This window comes from Malus sylvestris, chromosome 2 (assembly GCF_916048215.2).
Source record: "Malus sylvestris chromosome 2, drMalSylv7.2, whole genome shotgun sequence".
In the NCBI taxonomy this organism is placed as follows: Eukaryota; Viridiplantae; Streptophyta; class Magnoliopsida; order Rosales; family Rosaceae; genus Malus; species Malus sylvestris.
The window spans coordinates 13,367,736-13,379,495 of NC_062261.1; the positions used below are offsets into that span (position 1 = coordinate 13,367,736).

At 36.4% G+C, this 11,760-nt stretch overlaps 1 non-coding gene across 1 annotated transcript; it reads left to right on the forward strand.

Annotated features, from left to right (window-relative positions):
- The first annotated feature begins 4,400 nt into the window (after nucleotides 1-4,400).
- Nucleotides 4,401-4,473, forward strand: TRNAK-UUU (transfer RNA lysine (anticodon UUU)). Its single transcript has one exon. It is a non-coding gene; the product is annotated as a tRNA-Lys (tRNA).
- Nucleotides 4,474-11,760: the final 7,287 nt, after the last annotated feature.

The following is an 11,760-nucleotide window of genomic DNA, read 5'->3' on the forward strand; positions in this document are numbered from 1 at the left end:
TGGGCTCCGTCGTTTCCTGGCGGCTGGTTGGTTGGTTTGCTCGTCTGCTTTTGTCGATTGTGATTGGCTACGGCTTCGGCTTGAATGACTAAAATACCCCTGTTTCAGATGATTCTGCTGAGGTAAGATCTGGTGCTTCGCGGCACGGGTAAAGAAGGTTTGGTTAGAGATCGAACGGCGGGTGTATAGTCGATCAAGTGAAAGGGGTGAGTAATCGTGTGAATGCACGCCAAGCACATTGAAAGAGTGGATGGAGGATATTCCGTGGAATCTAATTGCCCAATTTAGCAAGGCAGCTCCGGATGATGTCCTCATGGATGCCAACTGATCACAAAACGATGAGAGTCCAGACATTAAAAGCGACGAAGGGTTATTTGAATTAACTCTTACAATATCTTATCGCTACGTCATAAGTGATGATGTCATAAGCGAAAATTTTAAGTTCGATTTTTTACACGCCAAATATCTTAAGGAGTAGGATTATCTCTCCTTTTTTTTTCCTCCCATTTCCTTCTCTTCTATTTGAACAGTCACGGTTAAACCACGTCAACATCTTATATTAATTTTTTGTAAGAAGAGAAAGACAAAATAAAAGAATGTGAGAGGAGATGAGAGAATCCTAGTACATATCTTAAACCATTCAAATAAGCCAAATCAAACAAGTTTAAGGGAGATGTATTCAATTAGAATTTTAAAGAAATTTATAACATTCCAGATGTATTCAATTAGAATTTGAATTTAAAGAATTTGGAAAATTTGAGGAATTATTAAGAATTAGAGAGATTTTGTAGTGTATTTTAAGCATCCACAAATAACACACCCCGACCTAAATCAAGGCATGCTAGCAGTCACGTGAGGATGACGTAGTCATGTGCACAGTGCGAAAGCAATAATGATATAAGAAATGCGAATAAATAAAAACCAACTAACTAAAACACTAGATTAGATAAGGTGAAAGTGCGATATTAAAGGTGACTACACACAACCAGAGCGTAGGTAGCCTAAGTGCAGTCCAGCAAGACAAATATTAATTATACAATACCAAAGATGGTCCTACAAAAAACTCAAATTCTTAATACAAATAATTCTTTTAAGTGTAAATAAACACTTAATTTATGATATATAATAAATTTGTTTAAAATCCGTCTAGTCCACTTGGATCCCATCTAGACATATAGGCACTAATCCTTAAATTGCTGTCCGACTAACGGCACCGTATCTTGATTAAGAGGTGTTAAAATCCTAAATCAACTACTGGCTTTATATGCTCTATTAATATAAAATTAGAAACAAATAGATTTTTTTTTAAGACAGTCGGTCGTACATAAGAATCCCTCCAAAAAGTAGGTGACATTTGGATCTGTACTCTTATAATAATTCCCACATTCACCGATCCATGTCCAACCAAACATCACATTCGTCCAATAACAAAGTTGCAAGTGTGATGTTGGAGAATTTATTTATTTATTTATGGGTAAATTACATAGTAGCCCCTCATGTTTAAGGTCTATTACAACCCCATACAATATCTTTAAAACATTTCACTTTCATACCTCAAGTACTATTTTATTTCAAAATAATACCTCCGTTACATTTTCCATCCATTGGTCCGTTAAGTGCTGAGATGGCTGACAAATGTGTGCCACGTGGCTGCCAAATGTATGCCACATGGCAAAAATAATAATTTTTTATTTTTTTTTCTGAAAAATCTGAATCTTCTTAATAAAAAAATAAAAAATAAAAAATAAAAAAAAAAAACCAAAACTTAGAAAATGCAGAACCACCCCCGCAACCTCTCCCTACCCCTCTTCTCCCTCCCAACCACCTCCCTCTCCTCCACTCTCTTCACCTCCCTTCCCATCCAAAAACCCACCCCACCCCCACCCCTTTTCTCCCTTCTCTCATCTGTAACCTCACCCACAACATTCCAACATATTCAAATCATGAAATTAAACAACAATTTTCTCAATTCATATACAGAAATCCAAGAGTTTGACCTTAGGGACAGCAACCACCATTCCTTGAAGCTCTGGAGTGAGGACGACAGAGACTACAACAAACATCACAGTCGTGATGCCGACGAAAACCAATCGTCAAAGGACTCCGATTACCACCGCCACCACCACCGATTGGACCGCGATTCCAAGCGCGAGATCTCTCTCGACCCCCGCGACCACAAATCTCGCCGCGAACAGTCAAGCGAGCTGAGCGACGACGGCCGGGATGTCTCACGCAACCACCGTGAATTGTCCTACGCGCCGAGGGACGAGAGGGAAGGGAGCAGAGAGAGGTCCAAGCATCGGGAAGCGAAGCGCGAGAGGTCAAATGAGCGAGAAGAATCGAAGTTTAGACGGGATTGGGGTTTTTTTTTCTCTGGGTTGCAGGTATGGGGGTCGGGGGAAGAAGATGAAGATGGGGGAGATGAGAGGGGGGTGGAGGGGGCGACGGGAAGGGCTCTGCGAGGTGGGGTGAGGGGAATGGGGGTTCAGCTTTTGATTTTGCTTTTGTTTTTTTTTTTTTAAAGAAGATTCAGATTTTTCAAAAAAAAAAAAAATTATTATTATGCCACGTGGCATACATTTGGCAGCCACGTGGCACACATTTAGCAGCCACGTCAGCACTTAACGGATCAATGGATGGAAAATGTAACGGATGTATTATTTTGAAATAAAATAGTACTTGAGGTATGAAAGTGAAATGTTTTAAAGATGTTGTATGAGATTGTAATAGACCTCAAACCTGAGGGGCTACTATGTAATTTACCCTTTATTTATTTATTGTGGTTAATTATTGTGAGTTAGGTTTTAATTAATTAGAATTGTGGTTCGGTTTGATTCGGTTCAAAGTACCTTTATTCTTATTCAGGTTCTTAAATTTCACTTTCAAAAGGCTTAGGTTTTTACTTTAGGAAGTTTTAACGAAAAGTTACCACATTTTTACACTAAAAAATCAAACCTGCTACTATTCACTTTACCATTTATTTTGTCTTTATCGTTAAAACTCAAAGTTTTCAAACCATGTTCATTAGTTTCTTTTTACTTTAAGCCTTTGTCTTTGTTGCCTGCTTTTGGATGGTGGGCCAAAGATATATTATACATCATAAGTTAAATAAAATCCCGTTAGCAAACGGACAAAGGTTTGTGGGCAATTGCAATGACTGAGACATTGATTTTAGCTAAAGATATTTTTGTCTTGATAATGATCTTTATGAATTATGATGCATGCATGTGGATGTAAGGAAGTATTTATCTACATAAAAATAACTTATATGGCACGAGTACATCTTCATGTTATGTGCTAATAATATAAGAAATATGAAAACTTTTCTTTACGTGACGTATTATTGGCACAATATTTTATAATGGTGGTTTACCTGTATCATGTAAGTTCAAAGTTTGGGATGGTTTAATGGGCTAGAAAATAAAATGAAAATAGGTTTTGTTTGTTTATTATTATGTCTTGTAAATTGGGCTAATGAAGTTGAAAATTTGCAAACCCAAAATTATTGGACTTTGACCCAAAACAAAATGTAGTTGATTGGGCCTCATTTTTGGCTAAAATCAATATCAGCCTAACATTGCTCATTTCTAACGATACTTCTCTTTCTAATCCTATATGAATTATCAGGTTCAACGCAAATATAATACTTGGCAAAGTTCATATAAACTTCAAAACGTAGAAACAAACACAATCCTTTAAGCATTTTGTTTTATTATTAAAAAGATACTCTCCCAAATAAAATTTACTCTAAATTTACAAACTGCTCACGAGCCAAACACAATAAAGTTTTTAGCTTTTTCCTTAATACAAGCTGATCAAACCAACCAACCAATCAACCAATCCCGAGGCATTATATCATGTCTCTATAAATATACTATAAATATAGATTTAGAACACAAAAGTCTAACACGTGTGGGGCATGGAATGACCACTTTGAAACTATATAAATAGTGAAGAAAAAGATTGCTTCCAGTGAAGACAGAGTGAAGGATAAGAATCTCTTTAAACTAACAAGTATTCGATTTCAAAGATGCTTCCATGTTGTTTATGTGATGTAATTTCAAAGATTAATGAATTTGTGAGTGGTTTCGTGCTTTAAGCCTATCATTATTTAATTATGAATTTCTTCGTTATTTTTCGTTTGAAATATTCAGTCTGATGACTAGAAATAAAGAGAAATACGTGGGAGGCTAAAAAAAGTTATGTAAACAAGGCAAGCAAGCTGACTAGACCAATTGCTTAGTGTTGATAACTGGGCTTCGGGGTTGAGCCCAGCCAGATTATGAATAAACCTGGACTACAAGTCTGGGCCCAACAAAAATATGCCTACAGCAAGTCTGGAAGAAGCCCTTCGATTAGTCTCGCATAAATGCGGAAATATCGGAGGAATGATCAAGTAAGCCGTCTTAGCTCAGCTGGTAGAGCGCGTGGCTTTTAACCACGTGGTCGTGGGTTCGATTCCCACAGACGGCGAATTGCATCTAATTTTGCAATTTCATTTCTTTTTTTGTTCTTTGATGTTTTTTTTGTCCTTTTTGCCCTTTTTGCGCAAGACCAAGTACGAAGGAGCGTACGAGTAGGACTGAGAAATAGCGGAAAACAAACCCTAGTGGGCAACACGTAGATCAACCATTAAAAAGCATCAACAGACCGGAAGAAACAGAGAGAGAAAGATAGAGATCTAGAGAGAGAGAGAGAGAGAGAGGGAGAGAGAGAGAGAGACATGTAAGTAGCAGAGTTCGTATGCGGCGAACCGCTCATCTGATAGGTTCCTCAGTTTCCATTATCCTTTTTTATCATTTTCTCTTTCTTTCTCTCTACACGTACCAACTAGCATCGTCCATCATCAAACCACGGACCAAAATAAAAGTGTATGTCGAGTATGGAATCTGATGTATGGTTAAGGATTATAATATTAGTATGAAAATTAAACCGTGAGTTGACAGGAAGTTTATAAGAAGTTCCATGACTGTGAGTTGATATAAAGTTTATAAAAAGTTACATGTTAAGAGAGTCTCCTTAGCATCTCTTAAAGAACCAAGTCATAATGAGATTAAAAAATAATGCTTCCTTGGCTGTGTGGAATATGAATTACCATTATGTCATTCCTACAAGTGATCACCCATCTAGGATTGAAAGAAGTGCTATATGAGGACTTCGAGATCAAATCAACAATAGTTTCAAACAATGTTAATTACTTGTGTGTGTTGTGTTGGTGGTTAATTAATCAGTATTTTTCGTTCATGAGATTTTAATTCATGTACTTTAATAAAGTGAGAAACCAACTACTATTGGATAACAAAAAGTTGAAGATAAGTAACCTTATGACGTTTGGTTAATGATATTGAAATTGAATGTTTTTGAGTAATGTGGATAGTTTGATACCAAATGTGTAGGTAGTGTGAATGAGTTTGATACCAAATGTATAGGTAAGATGGAGATATAGGTTGTTGATGCACAAAACCGGAGGGGTCTTGGAACAACGTAAATCTGACCGTGAATCTGCAAGAAAGTAAAGAACACAAGATGTATCGTGGTTCACCCCAATGTTTGGGCTACGTCCACACTGATATTGATATTGTTTCACTCTGAATGGTGAATATACAAAAAGGCTAGATGCAGTGTGCTCTCTAGCCTATTTTCTGTGTTTGCCCTCTCTGAGATGATTTCTCTCTTCTCATGGCCTAAACCTTAACCTCCCCTAATGAGGAGAGTGAGGAGTCTTTTTATAGAATAAGGGCTCCTCACTTATTACATATTTGCCCCTTCATTTATTACATAATTACATTTGAGTCCCCTGAGTATTTATACGAGGTCTAAATACAAATGCCCTAAATATGGTACAAACATAGGTTTTAAAACCTACGTAGATAGGTTTTGAAACCTATTGCAGAGGTAATGTAGTTATAATTTGCTTACCTATTGATAAGGTTCCAACTGACTAAGCGCTATGAGTAGCATCTAAAAAAGTAAAATAAAAATAGTTTTGATATTGTTAATGCTCAAAACTGTAATGTTAACAAACTTAAATAAATGATTTTAGGTGAGTTAGTGAATTGGACTTAAATGAAACGGATTCAAAGATATAAGTAGTTTACTCCTCAAAACTAGACGACATCCAACGTGTTGCTTCTCAATTGATTTCAAGGCTATATTGTTCTCGGCAAATACATTCACTTTATTCTCTCTGATTTGCCCGACCCCATGATGGAGGTCTCTACCCCTTTAGAGCAACTCCACCCATGGAGCCATCCCCCCTGGCAATCCACTATTCAATCCACCCTATTGAACAGTAACTGCCTTAAATGAATAGTAATTACCATTAATGAACAGTAATTGTCATTTACATCTCCACCATTGGAACCCTCCCCCCTGACAATAAGCAATAAAAATAATAATTTTTTATGTTTGTTTAAATAATAAAAAATTACAAATGCTATCTCTCTCTCTCTGACACAAAAAAAATACAAAAATACAAAACCCTCGGGCCACAGGCCCGTCGACTCCCCACCCCCCCTTCGCTCGACCTCCCACCCTCACTCTGGCCCTTCCCCGCTGGATTTGCTCCCACCGGCCCGAGGACCCTTTCTCCTCGCCTGACGCCCGAGCAACCAGCAAGGCTGGAGTTGCTCTTATATAGGCCTCGCCCCCCCCTTTGGGCCTCTCAAACCAGAATTTAACGTGCCATCACTTGTATTAGACTACTGACAACTTTTCACCTACCTGGTCTTTGTCGATGAAGTGACGTTCTTGTAGACAACTGGTGCGTCTTTTAATGCCTAGGAGGCCAGAGCGTCTCACTCGGGTCTCGGTTACTTTACCTTGCCTTACCAAGCACTGCCCTGAATACCTTTATTTCGCGTCCTAAGCCTTTGTTGTTGCTTACATGTTGTTAAGTAGCATTCGAGTACTTCTCCTCAAAGAGACTTGTGACATAAAGCTGTCAACGTATCCACGTGCTCTTCTTGATCGTTAACAGATACTCATCTAGGCCGTTTTTTCGGCGATCTATCAGAAGAACACTTGTGGTCAACTGGACTAGGCGGCATAAGGTTAGTACAGGTTTTAAAACCTTCTCAACCTCAATTCGCTATGTACAGGGATATAATGATGAAATCAACACGACGGTTTGATTAGGCTCGAGGACTTCCTTTGAATGACACTGATTTCGCGTCTCAGATGGTCGAAAACAGAAGTTGTAGGCGGGTTAGGTCGGAGCTCCAGTGGATCTGACCCGCTTAGACGAATCGGATTTTCTTCTTTCATTTTTTTTTAAATAATTGTACAATGGTTTTTTTTTTAAGGGAACTTTAACGAAAAGCACCCGGTACTGTTCATTTTAACGAAAAACCACATTTTTACACTAAAAAGTCAATCCTGGTACTATTCACTTTACCCTTTATTTTGTCCTTATCATTAAAACTCAAAGTTTTCAAGCCCTTTTCATTAGTTTTCCTTTTTTTTAAAGCATTACAAAGCCCAATGAAAAACAAGTCCAATGGATAGGACAGACATAAAATGACAAAATATTTGTTATAGAAAATATTATATATTATATATATTAAGGATATAATAATCTTAGATACGGTGCAGTAAGACGATTCTATCCATGAAATGTCTTGGTTTCGCCCTTCTCTTTTAAAATATTGGCTAAAAGACATTTTATTTTACATCAATCTTGGATCTTATGACTAGAAATTGTTTCTTGTGGATTCAAGTTTTTATGGCGGCAATGCAAGCTTTCAAATCCAAAATGTAAAATTTGATCAAATTAGCATTAAATCAAGATTTTTAAAACCTTTATCATAAAGAGCAAATTTGTTACTAGAAAAATATTCAACCCTAAAATAGTAAGTTCAATTGACATTAATTACCAAAAAATTTAATTTGATTTTTTTTTCTAAAATATGCTGAGTTGATTGGGTATAAATTAAAAGACCCCAAAAATAAACAATGCTATCATATTTTCAATTTATTTTATTTTATTTTAAAATGTTCAACTTAGGCTGAGGCCGATTTCGTATTGCAACAATACTGTCAACAGCTAAAAGTGATTCTGATTATGCATTTGAACGAAAGTTTAGAAGTGTTTTCTAGATCATTGGTAAAGTTGCTAGAGAAGCACTTAACATGTACTTTTTGTATAAATGTTCATCCTATTCGGGATGGGCTAGGACCTTTACTTCTTTACTATTTATACTTAGACTTTTAGGGGTTCAACCCATCTATGCATTGTAATTCACTCACACTTTCTCCACATTACCTACATTTTACGGTTTCGTCACCTTCCAGATGCCAACTAACACGTCCCAATTTCGATGTCTACGTAAATTCTACGGTCAGGATGTGTCAGTTTGGTATCTTAATAAGCAGAAGTAATTCCTAAAGAAGCTATGTCCAAAACGAACTCAATACACAAAGATAAGTTAGCCTCTAAGTTATAACCGAATTATTGTCTCCTCTTTACACCTCTCTAACCATAATTATTCTCTCTCTGCTTTGTATTTCTATCTACTTTTATTTTTTTTCTATTTATCAACCCAACTATTTTACACCTCCGAACTCAATTATTGTCACTCTCTACACCGTTGATTAATCCAATAATGTTTAAGCTGGAATTATTGTCTCTAACCTAGCTAATTAAGCTAATAACATTGTCCCAAATCATAAGGGTCTTAGCTAGTGTGCTCTATTGTTCAGAGCAAACTGTGACATATGTCGTAGCACAGAAGTCAAAGATACTTAAATGGATAAGCACTCGATCAATCCAAATTTGTAAACAGCTAGCTAGCAGCAATGTAAAAACCAGAAACAAAGGTAAGTGGACCACACATAATGTTCCAATTTAAGCACATCATTATCGACTTACTAAATTCCAATCATGATCGAACACTTAGTGGGTTTGTTGTCGTCAGTCAATCATATTGCTTACATATCAACAAATATCGACATATACTGAAGCAATCTGATGAGTGATATCAAGAGGATTTGTCAAGTGATGTCGAACATGTCGAGAGATGCCTAACAAACATTACATCAAACACTTGATAGACACAAAAGAGACCCTGTAAACATGAATTTTCCGATGATTTTCAATTTTTTGTTAAGTCACATGCTACGTGTAAAATTTATGTGACACATGAACGTTGAAATTCTAATTATTGATCAACATTTATTTCACTGAAATTTCGATGTCTACAGACCCGTATCAACATTCAAAGGGTCCTCGCAAACTTTTACATGTATATTTCCAGAACTCCAAATGATATGGTCCCAATGTACATACGCCCTTGGTCCAACATGTTACTAGTCTCAAACAACATAGGGGTGCAAAATTTAGAACCTTTTTTTTTCAAGAAATTTGTTATTATTACTGATATATATATATATATATATATATATATATATATATATATATATATTACAATAATCTATATTGTCATATTCTGTAACAAAACGATATCCTGCAATACTGTTTGGGCTTAAAATAAAACTTTGGGCCGAGCCTAGGGTTATTCTTAGTCCAGAAAGGGATATTGGAAATATTCTATTATGGGTTGAGCCCAGTGGAGTTCGGCCGAATCCTATCAAGAGATTGTTTTATATGGATAGGGGTTAGGTGATCAAATCGCAATACAATGAGGATTCTCGAAAAGTAAGGATGCTTTGAGCCAAGAAAGATGCCGAGAATCAAGGGATGAATTTGGGTGATTAAAGAGTTTGGTTCAGAGTCCTATAGGGTTTAGGATTGGTCGAGACCTGATGAGATTGGGTTGAGGAATTCTAATCCAAGTGGAATTCTACCTCGACCATGGAGGAGATCATTACTATAAATAGATAGGGGAGTGCATCATTCAAAGCCTTTCCAATTCAACACACAATTGTCCTGCGCAAACCTCTCAAACATCTTGAGATTTTTATTTTATTTTTCTCTGCCAACATCTTCAATTTGCATAAACAGCACTGGAGCCATAGAACCAGCCAACCGAGGTGCACCTTCAGTTTAGATAAACAGCACTGCTTCGAGACCGACTAGTTATTTATCCAAGTCTCAATCAACAAGGATTCCTGAGTCCTTGTTGGTAGAGGTCATCTCATTAGTCTTCTCGGCGAAATGAGGTGTTACCAGATTACTATATTCGACACACTGAAAGCTGAATTTGATATTGAGCTTCGCAAAACTAGCAGGCTTGTCATCAGGTTCTAGAACCCGAAGGCCAAGACATGTTCCTTCCTCGGCCATAGTCGCGAGATCAAGAAGTCAGCAGCGCACCCAACGCCACATCAACATATTTTACTCCCCGGCCGATCGGCCAACGAGTTAGCACATCCCGCATTCGACCGAATGACGTAGTTAGTTTATTAATTACTCGGCCTGCGCGCCACGTATGCTAGGTAGTTTTTATGGTTAACAAATACATATACATTATAAAGGCATGTCCAATACTTTGTCCGGTTAGCCTAATCCCCATATGTATAGTTGTCACGTACGTTTTCAAGGAAGTAGACTTGAAAAAACAATAAGAACTAGTGTAAATTTCTCTACATTCTCTCTAAACAAGTTCATGCAATCGTACACTTAAAATTTGTAAGACATATCACTGATATCTAAAAAAGTTTAGAGAAATGTGAATGGATGCTTTCATATCAAACTGAACTATATTACATCAAAACATAGATGCTCACAAGAGATGAGCAGGGAAGTTATGACTTATGAGTGCTAATTTGCTAAAAGCATTCTCGTGAGAGACGAACTTCATTCTTTTTCCATTATTAATAAATTGCCAACAAAAAACTCAAACCCTAGCTCTATGTCTTTCTCATCGTTTCTGTAAAGGTTATTCTCCAATTCGAAATTCTTCATCTAAACGAAACACAACTACTGTTTTAAACATAGACAAATCCACAAATGCATGTCTGCGTGGGAACCATATTCCTTCACCGTACAACGTGCATTTACGTAGATAGATTCTAAACAAAATCCATGCAAATCATCCGTATATATTCACATTCTTTATCCACATTACATTATAGTCTTATAAACCAATCGAACCATAAGACAACTTGTGTGGAAACGAAGCTCCTACCCTTGAAAATTAAACGCTAATTAAATAAAAGATAGAGTCACATTCTTCTTGTCACATTGTGACTGGTAATTCACGATCAATCACCATCAAATATTATATCAAATGATGAGACCAGATCACTAAAATGGAATATATTATTTTCCACTCATGATATTGAATTTGAGTTAATGATTATGCATTTCTTAAACACATCTTCACTAAGAGAATATTTCTGATTAAAAAAAAAAGATTGGATAATATAGATAAACCATTCCGTCTATATTCACATTCTCATAACTCTCACGTTCTTCTTGTCACATTGTGACTATTGATTCATGATCAATCACCATTAAATTTGATACCAATGATAAGACTAGAACACTAAAAACACAATATATTTATTTTTCACTGTTGATATCGAATCCGAGTTAGTGATTATGCATTTCTTAGACACCTCTTGACTAAAAGAACATTTCTGATAAAAAAAGAAGTTATTGGATAATATAGATTAAGCACTATATTCACAGTCTCATAACTCTCTTGATTATTAAGGATCCAAAACTTCGAATTACATAAAGTGAGTCAAGGATTCGGCATTTTTCACTTTTAGATAGCAAATAAGATATTACAAATGCAATTGAAAAAGATTAGAACACAATGGATGGTTCCAAATACTTGTCACGTTGAATGAGAG